Below are 24,275 nucleotides of genomic sequence, written 5' to 3'. Positions count from 1 at the left end.
ATATTTCTATACAGTGTCTCCACACTGCCTTCAATTATGTGTTTATGTGCCTTTATATCTTTTATAGACTGGTGAGCATCATGTCCTAATCATGTTTGTTTCTCAAGCTTCTAGCATAGTGCCTGGCATGCATTGGACACTCTGTATTGCTGAATGAGCAAGTAGAAGAATTACAAGTGAGCAGAACAGGTTTCATTTTGGATAGTCTAGAATAACTTGATGCCTCAAACTCTAAACACTTGAAAAGATAACATTACAACAAAATTGTCAAAGTTTGAGATGCCACATATAGTGGCAGAGATAATTATGAAATTGCTAAAGATGTATAAAAGCTGAGGCTTTCATGTTGGTGGGGGAGTAGGGATGCAGGGATAGAAAGAGAAGTAGGGAGGCAGAATGAGTGGCCAACAATGGTGGATCTCCTCTTCATCCCATGACTTCCAGGCACACTTCTAGATTTTCTCTTTGGCATGTCCTGTAATCCTCTTAGATGAATACTGGAAGTCACTATCTTTCACTTCTCTCCAGGAATACTGTCCCAAAGGGTCATGTTTACCACTTGACTGTGGTGTCCTTGAACGTTCTTCTTTGTGCTTCTCTATGGTAGAAATACCAAAAGGAGGATGGTTCAACTTACTCCCTTCCTCACCTGCTATGGCTTTATCCCATAGAGCATGCCCAATATTTTTATTGAGTTCTGTCTCAAAAAAGACTCTAAACAGATCCAATAGCTCACTAAGAGACATAACATGAGATTAAACTATGAGCTTCTAAACAAACGTCTTGAAAGACTGCCCTATTTATTCATTTATTCATTAATTCAACAGTCAGATTAAGAGTACCCACTGTGTCCCATATCACAGACTATTCAGAAAAACATTCATCATGCCCTAAGTGGATGTCATATCCTCACATCCTTTGAGATGATGCATTCCTCTTGCTTTTTAATTTTTAAATAGTTTTTTAGAGTTTATTTACCAGTCATGTATAAGGGTAATTAAAGTTTCTGCTGCTGCTGTTTAGTTGCTAAGTTGTGTCTGACTCTTTGAGACCCCATTGGACTGTAGCCCCCAGACTTCTCTGTCCATGGGATTTCCCAAGCAAGAATACTGGAGTGGGTTGCTATTTCCTTCTCCCAGGGATCTTCTTAACCCTGGGATCAAACACACATCTCCTCCTTGGAAGGTGGATTCTTTACCTAAGTGGTACTAATTGTTAGACCCAATAATCTTAAAAAGTAGCTGAGTGCAGGTAACCTCAGGTAAAGTTTGACAGAAGTCTTACAAAGTAATTGATAAAATCATAATTGACTGTGCAGATGACCCTGATAATTTATGAACCCTCTCTGAAGATCTTTATAAAAGATCAACACCCCTGTAAAATGTTACAGACAATAATAAACTTGGATCGGCTGATCTTTTTGAGGTCCTTTGAGCCCTAAGATCCTATGGTTAGAATCCATGGTTGATATTATAGATTCTAGGACAAACCTCTACTCAGCCCTCTGATCCCTCTTTGGCATCCCATTTAGGAAATCAAACAGTCTTTGGACTAATTTAAAGTACAGTGAATGCTCTTGTCATCACTGGTGATGGAGAAGGACTGTTTTATATCAAGATTTTACTGTGTATAGTTATTCTTAAGCTATGATTTTATTCATATTGTAATTGATCCTATTGTAATGAGCAATGTTATGACATTGACATTTATACAAAGTGGACTCAATGTTAGGAAAAGCCTCCTTGGTCTTGTCTTTATACCCTTTTTCCTGCAAGAGGTCTGGGAGTTGTTTTTTCCTCTTTCTTTTCTATTGTCTGCGTGCGTGCTCAGTCACGTCTGACTCTTTGTGTCCCCATGGACTGTAGCCTGCCAGGTTCCTCTGTCCATGGGATCTTCTAGGCAAGAGTACCAGAGTGGGTTTCCATTTCCTCCTCCAGGGGATCTTCCCTACCCAGGGATCAAACCCAGGTCTCCTGTGCCTCTTGCATTTTAGGCGGATTCTTTACCGCTGAGCCATCTGGGATAATCTCCTAATTTTTCTGATGTCTGCTGTTTTATAAAATAAAGTTTATTTGCAACAGTTTTAGGTTTACAGAAAAATTAAACAGATAGTTTAGAGATTTGCCATTATGCCCCCCTTCACACCCCCACACAGAATTTCCCCTCTTATTAACATCTTGCATTATTATGGCACATTTGTTACAATTAGTGAACTTATATTGATTCATTAACTGAAGGCAATAGTTTATTCAGATTTCCTTCGTTTTTACCTGATGTCATTTTTCTGTTCTAGGATCCCATCCATGTTACCACACTACAGTTACTTGTCATATCGCCCTAGACTCCATTTGACTCTGGCAATTCCTCAGATTTTTTTTTTTTTTTTGATGATATGGACAGTTTTAAGGCATATAGGTCATGTATTTTGTAGGATGGCTTTTTATTGGAATATGTGGTATGTTTTCCTCATAATTAGCCTGGGGTTATGGGTGTTTGGGAGGAAGACTACAGAGACAAATACAGTTTTCTTCACAAATTATCATAGGTACATATTATCAGCAGGACTTTTTGTTGATATTTGCCTTGCATCACCTGACTCTAATAGTGTTTGTTAGGGTTTTTCACTGTAAACTCATGCTTCCCCCCCTTTCTATAGTGTACTCTCAGGAAGAAAATCATTATGTGCAGTCCACACTTAGTGAGTAGAGTTCGAGTCCACTTCCTTGAAGGCAGAATATCACCACAAGTTATTTGGAGTACTGCACAGGATATCTGTCTCTTCTCTCTCATTCATTTATGTAATTTATTGTTTTAGTTTGGGTTTTTTACCTTTTGGCTGTGCTGAGGCTTTATTCCTGCACGCAGGCTTTGTCTAGTTGTGGCAAGTTGGGGCTACTCTGTAGTGGTGGTGCGTGGGCTTCTCATTGCGGTGGCTTATTTTGTTATTGCCCTTGGACTCTAGCGTGCAGGCTCAGTAGTTGTGGCCTGGGGACTTGGCCTGCAGCATGTGCGATCTTCCTGGAGCAGGGAATGAACCTGTTTCTCCTGCATTGGCAGGCAGATTCTCAACCACTGGACCACCAGGGAAGTCCATGCATTCATTTATGTATTCAGTCATTTATTTATATCAGTGTGGACTCAGGAATATTTATTTATTTATTTATTTTTTTGTGTAATAAAGTTTTATTAAAGTATAAAGGAGATAGAGAAAGCTTCTGACATAGGCATCAGAAGGGGGCAGAAAGAATACCCGCTTGCTAGTGTTAACAATGAAGTTATACTTTAGGTCCAATACTATTTTTTGTTATTGTTGTTGTTCAAATTGCTCCAACTTTGGAGATCTTTCACTTGGTTTCTGTGACGCTCTAACATACCCCCATCAATGTAAGTTTTTTTTTTTGTATGTACTTATGTTTTGGAACAAAGGGATGCTCCTGTTTTTTATTTCCGTTTCATTTTGTACATTCATCTCTTTGCTTTTAATCTTAGTGATTTTTGTAGAAGTTGCTAGAAGATCACAGATGACCACAACAAACTGATTAATGGTTTAGAAAAGTAGAATGACCTTACGCCTTTACTAGTCTCTCACCTGTGACTTCAGATGGCAGTTAATAAGAATTCTTTTCATGCTTTATATTGATTTCCCCAAAATTTAAACTGTTTTCTATACTAGTAACCTGGAATTTATACGTGAAATTGCCTTCTGTGAATTTTAAATTTACTGAATCAGCCTTAGTCTTTACAAAAAAGTAGCTAATATATTTGTGCTCAGACATCATAGGCATTAGTTATAATTAATGAGTTAGAAGAAAATACTTTTCTGTATGAAATATTGAAATATGATATATTGTCTAAATAATTGAAATGGCTATGTAGATTGATTATGCCCTAAAGGTAATTTTAAGGGAGATAATGGACATTGAATATGATAAATAAGACAGTGATTCTCAGGGGGAAAAAAACATAGTTTACATATATCGCCTATGTATACAGATATTGTTATTTACACATAAGTGACATTAGAAATGCTCAGTCTTCTCTTATAAGGCCTGTCAGCATTTTCATTGTAAACTTGCTTTTCAAGGGCACATAACATCTCCTCTAAAATTTCATTTGGGATTTAAACTTGCCAAACACAATTGCAGACTGTGAAAATTTCTTTTGATAATTTAATCAGAATCATTGTTTTTGTCCCAGTGCTCTGACTTGGGGAGAGCTACTTTCTTCCTGTGTCTTGATAAATGGTTGCTCTCTCATCTGAGAATGATGACTGTTGAATGAGAACATGGTCTTAAATTCTCTGAGTTTGATGGGTGGTATGTAACATCATAACTCTTTGATTCTACAAAAGGCAACTTCAAGCAGAGAACATGTTTCCTAAATGACAATGTTCTTTTTTTTTAATGGCCTATTAATGTAGTCCCTTTGGGCTGTGCTATTCTCCTCTGTTGATTTCTCTGCAATAACCAGTTAGAAATGATAAATATGAAAAAAAAGAGTTTATTGGCAATACTTAAAATATCTTCAAATTCTAAGGATGACTTTAACAAGAAAAATATAAAGCCTATATTTTCTTCAAAATTACTAAAATTTCTAGAGAAACATAAAGTAAAATTTGATTAAAGTGAGAGATGCATCATGTTCTTTGCTAGGATATCTGAATTACTAAAATATGCCAAGTTTTCCAATTTAATTGATTTCAGTACAGTTCAGTTCATTTGCTCAGTCATGTCCGACTCTTTGCAACCCCATGGACCACAGCATGACAGGCCTCCTGGTCCATCACCAACTGCCGGAGTTTACCCAAATGCATGTCCATTGAGTCGGTGATGCCATCTAGTCATCTCATCTTCTGTTGTCCCCTTCTCCTCCTGCCCTCAATCTTTCCCAGAATCAGAGTCTTTCCACATGAGTCAGCTCTTCGCATCAGGTGGCCAAAGTATTGTGGTTTCAGCTTCAACATCAGCCCTTCCAATGAACTCCCAGGACTGATCTCCTTTAGGATGGACTGGTTGGATCTCCTTGCAGTCCAAGGGACTCTCAAGAGTCTTCTCCAACATCACAGTTCAAAAACATCAATTCTTCTGCTCTCAGCTTTCTTTATAGTCCAACTCTCACATCCATACATGACCACTGGAAAAACCATAGCCTTGACTAGATGGACTTTTGTTGACAAAGTAATGTCTCAGCTTTTTAATGTGCTGTCTAGGTTGGTCATAACTTTCCTTCCAAGGAGTAAGTGTCTTTTAATTTCATGGCTGCAGTCAACATCTGCAGTGATTTTGGAGCCCGGAAAAATAAAGTCAGCCACTGTTTCCACTGTTTCCGCATATATTTGCCATGAAGTGATGGGACTGGATGCCATGATCTTAGTTTTCTAAATGTTGAGTTTTAAGCCAACTTCTTCACTCTCTCTTTCACTTTCATCAAGAGGCTCTTTAGTTCTTCTTCACTTTCTGCCATAAGAGAGGTGTCATCTGCATATCTGAGGTGATTGATATTTCTCCTGGAAATCTTGATTCCACCTTGTGCTTCCACCAGCCCAGCATTTCTCATGATGTACTCTGCATAGAAGTTAAATAAGCAGGGTGACAATACACAGCCTTCACATACTCCTTTTTCCTATTTGGAACCTGTCTGTTGTTCCATGTCCAGTTCTAACTGTTGCTTCCTGACCTGCATACAGGTTTCTCAAGAGGCAGGTCAGGTGGTCTGGTATTCCCATCTCTTTCAGAATTTTCCACAGTTTACTGTGATCCACACAGTCAAAGGCTTTGGCATAGTCAATAAAGGAGAAGTAGATATTTTTCTGGAACTCTCTTGCTTTTTCGATGATCCAGTGGATGTTGGAAGTTTGATCTCTGGTTCCTCTGCCTTTTCTAAAACCAGCTTGAACATCTGGAAGTTCACGGTTCACATATTGCTGAAGTCTGGCTTGGAGAATTTTGAGCATTACTTTACTAGTGTGTGAGATGAGTGCAATTGTGCGGTAGTTTGAGCATTCTTTGGCATTGCCTTTCTTTGGTATTGGAATGAAACTGACCTTTTCCAGTCCTTTGGCCCCTGCTGAGTTTTCCAAATTTGCTGGCATATTGAGTGCAGCACTTTCACAGCATCATCTTTCATGATTTGGAATAGCTCAACTGGAATTCCATCACCTCCACTAACTTTGTTTGTAGTGATGCTTCCTAAGGCCCACTTGACTTCACATTCCAGGATGTCTGGCTCTAGGTGAGTGTGAGTGATAATACCATCATGATTATCTGGGTCGTGAAGATCTTTTTTGTATAGTTCTTCTGTGTATTCTTGATTTAGGAAATTAAAATTTAATTTATGTTTCATATAAATTCAACAAAAAATTCTGTTCACTTATTGACAATGATTCTAAAGTTCACTTTGGAAGAATAAAGATTTTAATAGTTAAAAATGTGTTTAAAATATCAATAAAAGATACTAAGATGTATCACCAAGTTAGAATAATTATTAGTATGGTAAGATTGTAAGGATGAAAGGGTGAATAAAATGAAAGAGATAGCTTTGAAAAGTTATCATGCTTATGATTATAAAAGCCATGAACAATGGGATAAAGAATAATTCAATAAATAGTTCTTTGAAAGTTAGCCATTTGAGAGGTGAAGGAGTTTACCATAAAACCTCAGACTAGAGTCCCACTTCACATTAGATACCTAAATAACTTTTTGAAACATTTGAGTTAAATGTTGTAAAAGTTTAAAACTGAAAACAAATAGAGTTGGCTATTTAATTTTATGATGAAGAGCAATCCCAGAAGAAGGGCTTTGGGTTTAAATCTATAACAAACAACATTTGTTCATAAAAAATACAATTAACAACATGAAAAGGCAACTCATAAACATGCAAAATATGTGCAATGCATATGACACAGGTCTAATATGTATAATAGATAAATACCTCTTATAAGTCTTAAGAAAAAAGTGAACACTCCTATAGGAAAAAGGCAACAATCTGAGTAGGAAATGCAAAGAAATGCACATCGACAATAAACATATGGAAAATACAAATTAAAAGCAGATATTTTTTGCCAATAACATTCACAAAGATTAGTTCTTATGAAGATCTGAAGACTGGCAATCTCCTGTACTTATAGAAGAGAGTAAATGTAATTTTTCTGGAAAGCAAATGGCACTATGGAAAAAAATAATAAAGAACTCAATTTCTGCTCCAAGTAGGTACATCAAAAGGTTGACCATTCACTTGCCTAAAACTCTCTTTTCCTTACTGCTGGGTCCCCCCTCTTTCTGGTTGTTCACCCATATTTCAAATTTGTCCTCTACTGTCTTTCTAGTTTGAGTGGGGAGATACCATGGAGGTCCCTCAAACAACCCTCAGTTGTTGCAAATGACTCAGCTTTGGGTTAAGACACTTAATCTAGCATGAAACAGAATGATGAGTGTAGGATTGGGGGTCAGGCATACCCTAGCTTTGCTACCAGGTAGGTAGTGACTTTAGGCAAATGGCCTAACCTCTCTGAACCTTATTTTGTTATGGATGAAAAGATAAAATATGTATAAAACAGTTCGTTGCCTGGAATATAGCAGGCAATTAAAATGGTCACTATTGTTGCTACTATTGTATATCAGGGACTGCAGGAAACCAATGAATTTCTAAAGAAATTATTGAAGTTTTTAGGAAAAGGTACTTTATTGTTATTATTAATATCTAGTGCTACCAGATGGAGAAGGCAATGGCACCCCACTCCAGTACTCTTGCCTGGAAAATCCCATGGATGGAGGGGCCTGGTAGGCTGCAGTCCATGGGGTCGCAAAGAGTCGGACACGACAGAGTGACTTCACTTTCACTTTTCACTTTCATGCATTGGAGAAGGAAATGGCAACCCACTGCAGTGTTCTTGCCGGGAGAATCCCAGGGACGGGGGAGCCTGGTGGGCTGCAGTCCATGGGGTCGCACAGAGTCGGCCACGACTGAAGCGACTTAGCAGCAGCAGCAGCAGTGCTACCAGAAGGACGGAATATGAACTGAGCTGCCAGTCTAAGTACTTAAGATATAAAGGAAAGAAGTAGCTCTCAGGAAGTATTCTAAGCAAGTGACTCTTAGAGACTTCACCCATTTCTTCCATTTCTCTATTCCCAGCACCAAGCACAGTTCCCAGCAGGTAGTAATATGCAAAGGCTTGTTGATTAGGTGGATAGATGGCTGACTGATGACTGGCTGGCTGAGGTTTGACAAATCAAACCCCTGGTAGCCAGGGAGTAGTGTGAAGGAGTATAGTACATGTGTGTCTGGAGAAGAGGGGCATACATAATTGGGAAGAGAAGGAAAAGGTAAGACAAAGGGAGTCGCAGGATGTGAAAAGATAGCTTCAGGTTTTTGAGTTACAGTCCTCATGACCTTTATGTTGTTTTCACACTCAACTAAAAGAGCTGGGAACATACTGGAAGAAATGCAAACTCTTCTGGTCTTACTAATGGACTTGAAAATCCCCTCCTTCACTTCCACCCTCCTAGTGAAAATTAGTAACAAGATGACAAGGAGGAGACTACTCCAGGGAGCTATTGCTGAAGTCTGTGGGGATCCAGGATCTAGGCTAACAAAGGACCATGGCCTGAGTGACCTATTTTCTTTTTTTAATACATGAATGTATTTGTGGTGACAGTCTAAAGAGATACATACATCATATGTCCTTTAATAAATTACCATTATTGGAAATAATAAAATTCTCTCAAATAAGAGCTGTCCTAAAAACTTGGAAGCATATGGTTGCCAAGGTTTTTGGAATCTTTTAAAATATGAGGATTCTGAAGGACTTTCAAAAGATTTAGTATTCTCATAGATTATGCATGCACGCGCACACACACACACACACACACACACACACACGGACATTTCTTTGTTGTAGGAAGTCCTATCAGGGTTTCAGACTGGTAAATTTTTCTGGAGTCATGACCTGGGTACAAAAGCCCAGGCAGGACATGTTCAGCTTCAGAAGTGGCAGAGGGGAGTCAGGGCCAATAGATGTAATGTTAAGCAGACTTGACTGATGAGGGTAACAGAATCTAGACAGCAGGAATAAAAAATGGGACTAGAAGGGAGGGTTAAGCATTTATTGGGATTGGAACATGATAATTATATATACTTGTAAATAAACCAAGAAGTAGATACATTTGTTCAATAAGAAAGTTAATCTTTGTGGGAAGACCACAAGAGATGTCAGGCTTTATGAAAGACAAAAAGGGGCACCTACTCATTTGGCTCAAAAAGAGAATACTAGGATGACAAGTGAAAGTGTTAGTCACTCAGTGGTGTCTGACTCTGTGACCCCATGGACTGTAGCCTGCCAGGCTCCTCTCTCCATGGGATTTTCCAAACAAGAATACTGGAGTGGCTTGCCGTGCCCTTCTCCAGGGTATCTTCCTGACCTGGGGATTGAACCTGGGTCTCCCATATTACAGACAGACTCTTTACCAACTGAGCCACCAGGGAAGACCTACTAGGATGAGGAAGGTTTTAAAGCAAAGGTGATGTCCACCAGTCTTCATTCACTTAGTGAATATTATTGGTGTGCCTTCCATGTGCCAGATAGTGTTCTAGGCACCAGGGGTTCTGTGCAATAATAAAGAAGATCTTCCAAGTTCCTGCTTTCATGGAACTCGTATTCTAATGGGAAGGCAAACAGTAAATGAATAAACACGTGGAGGCATAATGTGTTAGGTATAAATGTTATGAAGAAAATAACCCAAGACAAAGGGGTAAAGAATGGTATAATGCAGTAGGAATAGGTTTTGGCTATGATGGTCATCAGAGTCATCCTTATTCTTGAGGAGGTGACACTTGAACAGAAACATGAATGAAGTACAGTCAGTAACCATACAAAACCTAGGGAGAAGAGACTGGCATTGCAAACAGATTGATTAATAAGTCAATATGCCCTGAGGTGGGGTTAAGCTTGGAGTATTAGAAGAACCGAAAGCAAGCCAATGAGGTTGGAGCTGAGTGATTTTGAGGGAGGCAGGAACAGGTTGTGTGGGACCCTGTAGGCCATGGTGGTGAATTCACTTTATGTTTGCCAGAAAGCCATTGAAGGCCTTTGAGCAGAGGAGTTATGAGATCTGATTTATGTTTTAAAAGATTACCCTGGTTGCTGGCTAGAAAGAGACTTGAGGAAGGCAAGAATTGAAACAGTGAGGCCAGTGTAAAAGGTTATTGCCATAGCCTAGGTGCAGGCTGATAGTGGTGTGGATGAGAGAGTGGTGACGACTGGTTAGATTCAGAAGGTGTTTTGAAGGTAAACTTGATTACAATTTGCTGATCACTTGGCTATGGGATAGAAGGGAAAGAGGAACCAGGCAGGGCACGAGATTTTTAGTCTGAGTAACTGGGTAAGTAGTGATGCAATTTACAGAGGTGGGGTTATAAAGGTGGAGAATCAAGGGACAGATTTTGAACAACTTGAGATCTCTCTTACCTAGTGGCCGATAGGAGTAAGCAGCTGGATACATGAGTGTGAAGTTCAAGGTGTGGTCAGGATTGAGGTTACAATTTGAGGGGTGGATTTATTTAACTGTGGGACTGGACAAGATAATCTAAGGGATGGGTACAGATAGAGAAGAGCTCCCACAGATATGCATTCCATGGAAACTGCTGTCACTGAGATTTATTTGTTCAGTGAACACATGTTTTTGAGTGCTTATTTTATGTTAGACACTGTGCTAAACTCTGGAAATATAGTGGAGAACCCAATATAGCTTCTGTCTTTACAGACCTTAGAATGAAAAGCTACATGGCTGATAAAAGGATCGGGACAAAAATGTCACCCAGAAAGATAGACTAAAACATTGAGCTTTACAAAGAATAAAACAAACATAACAATTGCTAAGTCAGTATGTTCCAGTTAAACCAGAAGACAGAGAAAATGAGTATTCAGGATATGTATGGGAGTGGGAGATGGGGAAGCAGGAGATCAGAGTCAGGGACACTTCCAGGAGTGAGGCTAAATATCTCTGGAGAACATATAGGCAAAGAAGCCTTGGACAGAAAATTTTGAGCCTATGGGAAAATATATTTCTCACTCAGTGAAGGTATGGAATAGTAGTGCATTCACATTGTGCCAGAAAAGATATCCTAGAGTCACATTAGAGAAAAGATCAGAAAGGAAGGAAGTGGTTATGAGCTTAGGTTCCAAAGTCATGTGTAGATTAAAGTGAAAAGTATGGAAAAGTATCTAGGAAGTTGCATGGCGTATAGTACACAGTGAATAAATGTTATATAATAATACTTACTCTGATGACAATAAATTTGAGAATATTCTACAGCTGAGCTAGTATTGCTCTTCATTTCCTCCCAACAAACTGAGGGAAGAAACTGAGTTAATTGAGGCTCATAGGTAAGCAGGTCAATGCTTGGTAAATATATCTGGATTTGTACTTTAAATTTTTTTCTTAAGTTGATCCTTTAATTTTTCATTGTTTGTTGGTCAGGGTCTTTTCATATGTCCCCTCTCAGTTACCTCAGAGAGAAAGAAAATATTTTCTTTAACTGGGCATCTTACCATCTCTAGAGCAGTGATTCTCAGACTTGAAGGTGCTCAGGAATCACCATGGGATTTTGTTAACATGCAGATCTCCATTCAGTAGATCTGGGGTGGGGCTTGAGATTCTGTAGTTCTAACAAGCTTCCAGGTGATGCTAATATTGGTGCTGCTTTCCATGAACCAAACTTTGAGTAGTGTTGAGCTAGGAAACCTACCTGGAAAACACTAGAAAACACAGGGCTGGGGCAATCAGTGATCTGAGTCTCAAATAAGTGAGGCATGCTTCACATGATTATCCCTGCTTCTCATCTCAGCCTCAGGTGGTTCTTTTACATTACAGCAGTGTAAGGAGAGCATTTCATGGTGGGAAACTGGGATTACCAAAACAGAAAGCCTGCACGTGATCCCTTACTGCCTCCATGTTGTCCTGAAACAGATGTAAATGCACAGCTGTCAGCTACAGAGAAAGCTCCTGAGGAAAGTCTCCATGGAGCAATATATCTTCCTTTTATCATTTTCCTCTTCGTGATGTTTTCTTTTCTCAATCCCATGAAAAATCACATAATAGGATTTTTATTGTAACCTGTTTGAATGGATAGGACAATGGAGAAATATTGCAGCCAAGAAAGTGTTCTCACAACTAAAAGAAGTTTATCTGAGAAATGTTTGTGGCAGAACATAAGCCACTATTAGAAATAAAATTTGGACAAGATGAAAAATCATTCAAAATAAATTGCATATTGTTTATCAGAAATACTTGCAATATACAGAAAGATTTTCATTATGATTATTGAGATAAAAATTGTGGCTTTCAAATATATTGTTCCAATATGACCAGCATATTTTATTACAAAAATAGTCCTTCCTCAAGAAAGGCCTCTGATAAATGGAGATTGAAATAGTATACTCTGATGCCACTGATTATCATCGGATATCTTGGCCTTTTCAACATGACCCACCCTTTTAATGAATGAAACATGGAATTTTATTCCATTACTTTAGAGGCATTTATTATCTTTGTATATTGTCCAGTCTTTCTTTCTTGTTTGAAATCATTTAGTTTTCCATCCACAGCCCTTTAGGAATTTTTTCTGTACATGATTGATAGATATGAGAGCAGTATAGTGAAGTGTTTAAGCTCATGGCCTTTAGAGATCGATTTGAATCCTCCTGTTGGCACTTATTACCTGTGTGACATTGGAGAACCAATTTAAGGTTCTGGTGTCGGTTTCTTCATCTGTGAAATGGGAATAATAATAGTCCTTAATTTATAGAGCTGCAAGTAATAGTTAATACTTTAAAACCAGCCAGTGTGCTTGTGAACATTTACTAAGCTTTTCAAATATTGTGGATAATCTTATTAATGATGTTAGATGGTAAACCATTTCATATCAGTGCTTATGTTGTATCTCCCCAGCTAGACTACAAATACATTTTCATTATGGGAGCAATATCTTTTATGTTCTGTTTATTACCTTCAATGCATTGCTATTTCTCTATGTTTGCCATCGTCACAATGGATTTGGTTTGCAGATACAACTACCATGAAGTAAATTATAAAAAAAAAAAAAAATAGAGACTGCAATTAGGAAACACTGCCATCAATAAGCAAGTAATGAGGTGGGGTAAATGGAAAACATATTTTCTCACTAATAATTAATACTAATTATAATAATCCTATTTATCAAGTACCTATTTTACTATGTTAGACACTATCTCTTATTGTTCACATTAATTATATGAATTAAAAAACTGAAACTCATAGAAATTTAGTAACAAGTTTCAGGCCACTCAAATAGGAGTCACACTTATTACTCACTAATTACATATACTCCTTTGGCTTATTCCTAAATTTGAGATATGATTCTTGGTTAAAACAGCTGAATTGAGTTCACATAACAATTCTGCTTCTCACTAAACATGTGACAAGTTTGAATTCAGAACCCACATTTGTAAAATAGACTCTCTCTCTAAATGTAAATCTGAAGCTTCTTTGTAAAAGACTTCATCCTCTGTCATTTCCTGGGAGTTCTTGCCTCCAGAACTACATAAGTTGATCATTTCCTACAAATCTTTAGTTACTGCCAACCGAAGATGACGTGTCCTCTGTTATCATGCCCCAGGATTTGTCCTCTTTTTCCTCATAGGTATAAGTTATGATAATGCATTTCTGATTTTCCACTCAATGAGAATAATCCAGATGTGAAAACATTGTGTTTCTCCATCTGTTTCAACACTTGGGCTAGTGATCACATTTTAATTAGTAAAGCAGTGGTCCTGAACAGAAAGAGAATGATCAATACTGTTGGTTCAAGTCCAGTTGTACTATAATGAACATCTTGGCTATAAACTGGATTCTTTTGGTTGACTTATAGTCTTGCCATTGGCAGATTATTAAACCAGTAAAAATCTCCTAGTTCTACTTTACCTGGGGCCAGTAATTTCAAGAGTGTTTCCTTTCTCTCCTGATCACTTCAATTATTATTCTTATGAGGTGTGTGTTGAGTGGCAGACTTGGTCAAGGTAGATGTGGAGATGGTGATAGATCAGAGAGTAGGAAAATCTTGATTGTACTTTATTCCCAAGTATCCTTAGTATAGGAATATATTTTGCCTTATGTTGATTCAGTCACCTGAATAATATGCATCTTTAAGGTTTCAATTACAGTTCCTTCATCATTTGCTTTTCTTCCAATTTGAGTATCATTTGCAAACTAGGAAATGTTTTCAATATCCTCATCCAAATAATTACATTCATATAAAAAATCTGTTAATGAAACAGTAGAGCTAAGGGCTTAATTGCTGAAAAATCAACTCTCAGAGCTAGAAAATTCGGTTAAGGTTCCATGGCAACAAGATCTATTATTAACTGTATAAATGTTATCTAATAACATTTTGAAATTAACGTGCTAGTTTAGGTACAAGACTATATATAAAGGTAAGGTGCTGTTTAAAAATAAAATAGTCTGTTTAAATGGTTTCTCTGGATGAAAATTTTGGAAAACTTCCAGTTTCTTCCAATTATTTTAATCCTTATCAAATTTTATGCTCATTTTTCTAACAGTTAATGAGAAAATGCTCCATTTCTTTTGAAATACAACAGCATTTGATATCCAAGTCTTATTTCTGTCTCAGTTTTTTCTAAAGAAAAAAAACTAGCAGAAAAGAAAAATGCAAATACAAATGTAATGAAGTAGGAAAGTTGCTATAGGACGTGTCTAAGAAGGGAATCCAGGAGAGCAGGTCATCCTTTGAAGGAAAAACGTTAGACATGAGAAAAGATTTTTGCAATTTTAAAGTGTGATAAGTATACCAAAGTATCTGAAGTTGAATGAAAGATATTACATGCTTATTTTGCCACAAAGAAGTAAAAACTGGCCCAGGTTAATAAAAATGAATGTAGAAAGGTAGTAAGAGTTTTTAGTAAGCACTTTATTCATATCATGGAGAGGAAATGGCACCCCACTCCAGCACTCTTACCTGGAAAATCCCATGGACAGAGGAGCCTGATAGGCTACAGTCCATGGGGTCACAGAGTCGGACATGACTGAGTGACTTCACTTCACTTCACTTATTCTTATCAAAGCAAAAATGATTGAATACTTAAACTATTGAATGTATGACTGAGAACTTCTAGTAAGCACATTGAACAGATAGCTCAGAAGTGGGAAACACCACTGAGATTTTTCTCATTCCAAACAATACCCATGCTACAGATGGCAAAACAAAGGCCCAGGGCTGGGCAGTAATTTTTCCAAAGGCACACAGTAATTATAGCAGCCTAAGCATGTGGAAGAATGTCAGGTTCCATTCTTCCAGAGCAGGGGCGGGTATCATCATGAGAGATGATGATAGTATTCAAACACTGGAAGAAGCATTTATTGGAAACATGTTGTTTATTCATCACTATGCTGGTTGTCAGAGGGGATCCCAAGCAAAAAGACATAGTATTTGTCCATGAGAAGCTTGTTATCAAATTGGGAAGACAGGGTCTACATATTTACAGCAGCACCTTCAGGACAAGTCCAAATTCAGGTAAAACATGAAGATCTAAAAGACTGCACAGTGCAGACTAAGTACATGTTGCTGGAGCAATTCTTCGTAAAGGTAGTTATGGGGTGAAGTGACTAAAATATGGGACTTCAGCTGCTGGTGCTATATTGACACTAAAGGAAAAGACTGAAAATTGACCTTAATATGAGTACAAATTTAGGTTAATATTAAAGAATAACTTTCACTGAGTACTTCTTGGGACTGAGGAGAAGGCAAAGAAAGTATAGTAAGTTGTTCCACCTTACCTATGGTTTCAGTTACCTGCAGGCAATTGTGGTCTGAAAATAATAAATGGAAAATTCCAGAAATAAACAATTCATGATTTAAATTACATGCTGTTCTGAGTAGCATTATGAAATCTCATGTTGTCCACTCCATCCTGCCTGGAGGTGAGTCATGAGTTTGTCCAGAGCACTGGGCAGCCTTTTAGTAGCCACCTTGGGTATTGATTGAGAGGTAACCCTTATTTTACTTAATAATGGCCTCAAAGCACAAGAGGAGTGATGCTGGCAATTCTGTTATGCCAAAGAGAATACTTAAAGTGCTTCCTTTAAGTGAAAAGGAGAAAGTTCTTGACTTCATAAGGAAGGGAAAAAAAATTACTTACTGAGGTTGCTAAGATCTGTGGTAAGAACAAACCTCTTTAGGAAATTGAAGAAGGGGAAATAAATTAGTGCTAGTTTTGCTATTGCACCTCAAACTGATAATGTTATGGCCACAGTGCATGTTTAGTGCTTAGTTAAGATGAAAAAGACATTAAATCTGTACAGTAACCTATTTTGAGATATCACATTACCATAAATTTTATTAAAGTATGTTGTTATAATTTTTGTATTTGATTATTATTGTTTTAATCACTTACTGTACTAATTTATAATTTAAACTTTATCATAGGTATGTATGTATAAGAAAAAAGTATTGAATATATATACATATAGGGTAAAAGTATTGAATATATATATAATCAATATATATTCAATACTATCTAACTATCTGTCTATATATAGGGCTTGGTATTATTTGAGATTTCAGGCATCCACTTGGGCTTTTGGAACATATCTCTCCCCCAACGCCAAGGATGGTTGGGGGCTACTGTATGTGCTTCTTGTTCTTCATAAACTTAAGGTTTGATCGTAGATACAAGGCATTATTTTTGAAGTGTAAGACATAGATAAGGAAGTTCATAATTAATTACTAAATGAGAGACATAAACAGGAAATCAAATGAATATCCTAGAGTGATCTCAAAGAAGAGGATTAGTGACTATATGGTAATGTGGAAATATTGTGAGTTATCAAGTCATACAGATTGGATTCTCATGCAGGCTATGATATTTAGTGGGTGTGTGGCTTTGCTGATCTTCTCTTTCTTTATCTGTAAAACTAGGGGTGTATTATCAATACTTGGGGCTCCCCTGGTGGCTCAGATGGTAAAGAATTTTCCTGCAATACAGGAGACCCAGATCCAGTCCCTGGGTTGGGAAGATCCCTTGAAGAAGGGCATGGCAACCCACTCCTGTATTCTTGCCTGGAGAATTCCATGGACAGAGGAGCCTGGCGGGCTACAGTCCATGGGGTCACAAAGAGTCAGACACGACCGAGCAACTTTCACTTTCGATATCAATATTTGCGTGGGTCCTGTGAAGATTGTAAATAATGGATGTGATGGTATGGGACTTTTTGAGGTAGTGAAAACATCCAGAAGTTGTGACGGCTGCACAACTCTGTGAATATATTAAAATGTATTGACTTGTATAATACTTTAAATGGGCAGATTTTAAGGTGTTATCTAAAAAAAATTAAACATAAATTTACCAAATTGGAAAAATTTACCATATGACCTACTCCTATGTATAGACATAAGAATAATAAAAACATATGCTCACAAAACACACCTGAATATTTGTAACAGTGTTATTACTAATAGCCCCAAAGCAGGCACAACCCAAATATCTAACTGTTGAATGGATAAGTAAAATGTAAAATACCCATACAATGGAATCTTATTCAGCCATAAAACAGAATGAAATTCTGATACATGCTATAACATGGATAAATCTCAAAAATGTTATGCTAAGTGAAAGAAGCCAGATGCAAAGGACCACATATCATATGATTCCATTCATAAGTAATATTCAGAAAAGGCAAATCTTTAGAGATAAATAATAGACTAGCTGTTGTCAGGGACTGGGGATGAGAACAGAGAGTGACTGCTAATGGATATTTGGGGCGTAATTAAGTATTGTAAAATTGGTTTGTGGTGATGGTTGCACAATTCAGTAAGTTAACTAAAAATCATTAAATTGTACATTTTAAATGGGTGCATTCTATAGTATGTAAATTATACCTCAATTAAACTAACAGATTCAAAGTGTCAAGTAATATATGCTAAACATAATATAATAGCTTTCATCATTGTTGAAGCAATCAGGGAAGGCCTTCTGAAGAAAGGGACTTTTGATGGTGGGTGATGGATAGGCTTTGGCTAGATAATGGGGAAGGGAAAAAGGAAGGATGAAGAAGTAGGGTGAGTAGTGACGTGTGGTGAGAAATAGGCCTGATGTAATGAGTGTTGCTCATGAGAGTAGGGAGTCTGTTGTTGTTTAATCACTAAGTCATGTCTGACTCTTTGTGACCCCATGCATTGTAGCCCACCAGGACCCTCTGTCCATGGGATTCTCCAGGCAAGAAAACTGGAGTGGGTGTCCATGCCCTCCTCCAGGGGATCTTCCTAACCTGGGCATCAAACCCATGCCTGCACTGCAGGCAGATTCTTTACCACTGAGCCACCAGGGAAGCCCCTTATAGTGTCTGTACTAGGGGATATTGTCAGATAAAAAACTGTTGCAATCAGACGGAAGACTGGTTGTGCATGGCTGACACATGCTGGTGATGAGTTAAGAATGAAGAGGTTTGAGTGATAGAGTCCCCGGGTGATAGAGACAGTTTGTTGGCTGGCTGGTACTGATCCAAACTATTTAGAGACTGAGTTTGGAAGAGCTTTGGTGATAGGATGTGATACAGGTGGGTTGGGGTGTGATGTGATGTGACAGCTGTCTAAGCAGGAACTTACACAGTAAGATCAGTTTTATGTCTGAGCAAGTAGGCTAGAAGAGCCAGCCTTGAGGAGTCAGGCCCAGAGTGACTAGCTTCAGAACAGGTAAAGTAAAGATAGAGCTGTGATGTGCTGGTTAAAAAAAAAAAAAAAAATGGTGATCCAACTGGCTGTCTTTTCTCTGGCTGCTCTGGAATCATGGAAGAAGCACTGACTATACTACCTTCCAGTCTTATGAGTTAATTAAATAAGCAGCCCTGTCAACATTATGGCTTTCCAACAAATTCACTGAGGTTGCTGAGGGAGAAATGTCCACATGTCTTCTGAAAGTTGTCTAGAATTTTAAAGATTTCCTACTCAACCTGAAGCAAATCCTTACAGTGCTTAATCTAAGCAATGTGATAAGATCATGACCTTTTCAGAAATGCCTTTGATGTCAATCCTAATTCAGCTAAATTTTACCTGACAGAGTAAGAATGAAACATTATAAGCTAGTTTGTCAAGCATCTCAGTAATCTCTTGTGGCAATAATCTGCTATAACTCAGCTCTGCAATGACGGGGACTGGTGAGTGATGTTCTTTGACTTGGAAGGAACTTATTAAGTATTTGACCATTGATTAATGAAGTAAAAATGCACTAAGTAGACCTTGAAGTGAAGTAGACTGAATAGAAACCTTGCAGGCACTGGTCCCTCCTGCCCGCTATCCATACTGTGATTTATTTTGAAAATGATGACTGTTTATAGCTACAATGACTCAGAAAAACCAGTGTTGAAAATCAACAGATACAGAGATGAAAAACATTGTGGGTAACTCCTGTCTTGAATTTTAATCACCATTATAAAAGTGAAAAAAAGGGGGCCTATAAAGGATTGCAGTTGTGAAAGCCAATTTTTCCTCAAATGACCATTCTGATGTATAAATTTAAAAGCTATGCTATTATTTTTAATAATATAAACATAAAAGATCAAGGAAATTGAAATTGCATTTTTATTTTTTCAGGTACACTTTATGATTGGCTGTAACAGCAAAGTAAGTATATGATATTTTTGAGTTGATCATCCATTAAGTTTTAGAATGCTTTTAATCTCTTCTTCATCAATGTGTTCCATTTTCGCAAAGACAATAGATACTACAGTGCAGAGACTGAAGAAATGGGATTATTTTGGTCATTATGACTTTTCTTAATATTTTCAGAAGTTATCAGGTTTCTTTCCATTAAAATTTCCCTCTGTATACACAAAGATTATTGAGTGTTTAGAGGATTGTCAGCACACAGCACACTGGTTTTTCTGCCTCTTGTTTTGTGTCTCAAAGTGATACACAGAGTACATTCTGAAATACTTCACACTCTTGTAGACTATCATCTCATGAATTCTTATTGAGGCTTCTTTGCCATGAGAAACTCTTTTTTTATTGTCTAGGTTAGATTTTAGCATCCCGTTCCAGACTATATATAGTTTTTGAGGCTTCTTTCTAGAGCTAATCTCTCAATGTGTTCATAAGGCAAATGACCAAAAACCTCCCCCTTTATCATAAAAAGGCATTACCTAACATTATGAACAAAATGTAACATTCATAATTGTCAATACCAAATGAGATATAAAATCAAGGTGGCATGGAAGCTTCTGCTAGAGATGGAATGCTTTCCAGTGTTGCCTTGCAGTTTCTTCCCTAGACTTTGAACATATTTTGTTCATTACAGCCCCTCGGACTTTGGATACTGCAGCCCCAAACCTTGCTTCATGACAGTCCCTGTGTGGGCAACTAATTTACCAAGAATTACAATTTCTTTAAAAAGAAAGTGAAAAGATACTAGTGTGTAACACAAAACAACTCTTCATGTCTTGGTGCCCAACAGGTACTCTTATAAATTACTGCCATATAATAGGAGATGGCAATTCCTGCATTACTGCCACTAAAAGATAAATTTATGATGCATTATTCTGTCTTTTATTGTCTCTTAAAACATCATCAGATTGAATTTAGAGTAGCAAGGATACAAAGTATATACACAAGACATCCTTCTCATAAAGTAGAGAAAAGCCAGCCTTCTTTGTGCCTGAGTGCTGTAGTATCAAAATGGAATGACAAGTCTGAGCAACTTCTTGTTTCAGCACACAAAAAATGTAGACCTGTTTCATCCTTTACTTTAAAGAATGCAGGGCCAGTTTGTAATAGGGAAAGAAAAGAGAAAGAAAAGCCAATGTTTCAGTCCTACTGATATCACTAACAAGCTGTATGACCTTTAACAAGTCACTTGAGTTCTCTGAACCATAGTTTCCACCTCTGTAAAGTTTTATGGTTAAATTAGATGACCTTCAGGTTCCCTTTTGGTTTTAATATCTTATAGTCTAATATGATTAATGCACATAATACCATATGTACCTTATTTATAATTGTATGTACCTTAGTTGTATGACATGACAGCAATATATGACTACAGAGCTAGCAATTTTTTGAAGATGAAAAAGACAATGTGGCTGCTGAGGCAGGCTAATAATAGTAGTAGTAGTAATACTTGTATATTATTACTTCACTTAAGAAATATTTATTGAACACCTGGGTGTCACATCAGTAGTAGGTGTAGAAGTGAAAATGAAATATTCCCTTTCCCTTCACATGTGGTAGTGAAGGATATGGTTCTGTAATATAGAAAATCCATTTCCCTAAGTATCTGATTAACTAGATACTTAGGGAAAGGGATGTTAATTGAGGCTTTTAAAAAATTAAGTAGTACAGCTATCTTTTATTTCAGTCTTTGTGGTTAAAACATTTTGTAAAACTGTAGTCCATTTTGCTACCTTAGTGAACATAATTGAGTTTTACTTTAGTATTTGGAATATTTTTTCAGGGTCTCAAGTTCATAATTATGAAATCAGTCCTTATTGTACAGAAAAAGTAAGAGCTTGTGATGAATAGGACCAGACCATTTCTTAGGAGATTAGTTTGTTTTTCTTTAAGTATTCATACATTCAAGATGCCCACTCACTTAATCACCATCTTCCTTTTTCTCATAAAAGTTGAGTATAGAACATGAAATAAAATGTTTCATTAGTTGGGCTTCAGTTAATTAAGGTTTTACTGTACATAAAATCCTGATTAGTAACATGGGAATCTGGTTGGTTCTGGGGGGAATTAGTACACTCAGCTTTCAGTGCCAGATTTGGTTAGGAACGTGGGCTGACTACATGATGGCATCTGGAAGAGATCAGCCAGAAAGGTAAAGGTGGAGTTACTGTTTTTTTACCCAGCTTTATTGAGATTATATAAGATTGTGTAAGTTTAAGACATATTCTGCAAAATGGATAAGGAGATTTAAAATATTAAGGTTGAGGGAATTCTCTCCTGGTCCAGTGGTTAGGACTTAGTGCTGTCACAGCTATGGCCTGGATTCAATCCCTAGGTTGGGGAAATAAGATCCCACAAACTGTGCAGGAGATAGATCTATCTTCCATCTATTTGAAGAGCTCTCTTGTGGAAGGGTGAGTAGAATCCCACTTAGAAGGCATCTGAAAAGTTATCTATTCCAATACCTCCCCTTCTATATATCCATAATATATATGTATATATGTGTGTATATATATATATGCACACATATATATAAAATCAGTCAAAAAATAAAAATAAAAAAATAAAATCAGTCAGTCAGTCAGTTCAGTCACTCAGTCATGTCCGAGTCTTTGTGACCCTATGGACTGCAGCATGCCAGGCTTCCCTGTCCATCACCAACTCCCGGAGCTTGCTTAAACTCGTGTCCATCGAACTGGTGATGCCATCCAACCATCTCATCCTCTGTCTTCCCCTTCTCCTCCTGCCTTCACTCTTTCTCAGCATCAGGGTCTTTTCCAGTGAGTCAGTTCTTTGCATCAGGTGGCCAAAGTATTGGAGTTTCAGCTTCAGCATCAGTCCTTCCAATGGATATTCAGGACTGAGGATATATATCATATCCTCATATATATTCTATGCTATCTCCTTATACATATATTTATATAATACCCCCATATATGTATCCATATAATATTTGAATCCCTTCTACAGTGTTCCACTAAGTGAGATCATCTGGAGAACTGCTGACGCAGCCCATTCCACCCTTGTTAGCACTTTCTCTAGTTGGGGCAAGTGAGGGCTACTCTTCATTGTGGCACATAGGCTTCTCATTGCCCGGTAGCTTCTCTTGTGGAGCAGCGGCTCTAGAGTGTGGACTCAATAGTTGTGGTGCACGGGTTTAGTTGCTTTGCATCATATGGGATCTTTCCAGACCAAGGATAGAGCCTGTGTCCCCTGCACTGGCAGGTGGATTCTTATTCACTGTACCACCAGAGCAGTCCCCACATCTTTTTTTAAATTTTATTTTTCAGCCATGCTGTATGTGTGATGTTAGTTTTCTGACTGCATATTGAACCCACACCTCCTGCATTGGAAACACAGAGTTTTAACCAGTGGATAGCCAGAGAAGTCCCCTAATATATCCTTATACTCATAACCCATAACTCTTTTAAATTATTTATAATATTTTTATCATGTTTAGGTTTTATGTATTTACCCAGCTGAAACATGAACTCGAGGTTGTTTAATATCTTGTTCATATACCTTTCCCATAGATTTAACATATTTGAAACAAATACTGTACAAATGATATATAAAGTAGTATTTTATTTCATTGGTCATAAACCTCATTTATCAGTTTCATTCTGGAAAAGTGATTCATTCAATCCGTAACTTCTTTTGTTAGATTCCATCATATCCTTTTCTTTTCAACCTTTCTCTTTCTTGACTGAAGAATCTTTTTTTGTTGTTGTCCCTTATTCTAATAATTAAGTTTTTTTTCTGGATATTTTCCATATCTGTCATGGAGCAGAACAGTGAGCAGGAATAATTGGGGTTGAAGTGCGAAGAGAGAGGCACTGTGGCAACCATTCATCCTAGGTGAAAATTCTAAACATTGCTATCAATATTTCTTTTCATTCTTCCTTGCTTTCCCCAGGTCAACTTCTAATTCTCACTGTATCACATAGCAATTGTGATTATTTCCAGGTCAGTGGCTTATTATTAGTTTGTCTTTCGTTGCTCAATAATGTAAATCCAGAGTGCATATTTTAGTGTGTGGTACTAAAACGTTAATTCTTACTCTCCTTTGGACATATGTCTTCCTTAGCACTGCATATCAATTCTGAATCAACTTTTCGCTGGAACTTATAGAAAATTAAAGGATATTTCAAAGGCAACTTTTATTCTCTCAAAAAAGGGAAGGCAGGATGAGAAGGAAAAGTATAAAGGTTGAATGGGAGCCTGAAGTCAGTTTCTTTGATATAAGTCTGAAAACAAAAGCCATCTCTTTCTGAAGTGAAAAACAAAACCAAAACAGGAAACAACCACCTAGAGAATCCATTTCAAACTTTGGCAGCATCAAGAAAGCTCTGGCCTGCTACCTAGATTAGACATGATAGAAGTTTGCCTGCCTCACCAGTCTTTGAATAGCAATTCCTTTTGATGACTGAACTTGAGTTACTGAAAGCACAGGTAAGTGATAACAATAGATCAACTGGAACCCAAGAGGTGATGAGCAGAGATGAATGATTTTTAAAATACAGGGAAGCAATAGGAAAATCTTTCATTAAATAGACTATATATATTTCCCC

At 37.4% G+C, this 24,275-nt stretch overlaps 1 protein-coding gene across 1 annotated transcript in view; it reads left to right on the top strand.

The window, feature by feature from the left end:
- Positions 1-24,275, top strand: part of TENM1 (teneurin transmembrane protein 1) — a 911,501-nt gene that overhangs the window by 137,400 nt on the left and 749,826 nt on the right. Inside the window, exon 3 of the mRNA XM_061409574.1 lies at positions 19,636-19,665. The gene's annotated coding sequence lies outside the window, so the exon portion shown is untranslated. The remainder of the gene's footprint in view (positions 1-19,635; positions 19,666-24,275) is intronic.

This window comes from Bos javanicus, chromosome X, assembly GCF_032452875.1.
Source record: "Bos javanicus breed banteng chromosome X, ARS-OSU_banteng_1.0, whole genome shotgun sequence".
NCBI lineage: Eukaryota > Metazoa > Chordata > Mammalia > Artiodactyla > Bovidae > Bos > Bos javanicus.
This window is presented reverse-complemented; position numbering and strand designations above follow the sequence as displayed.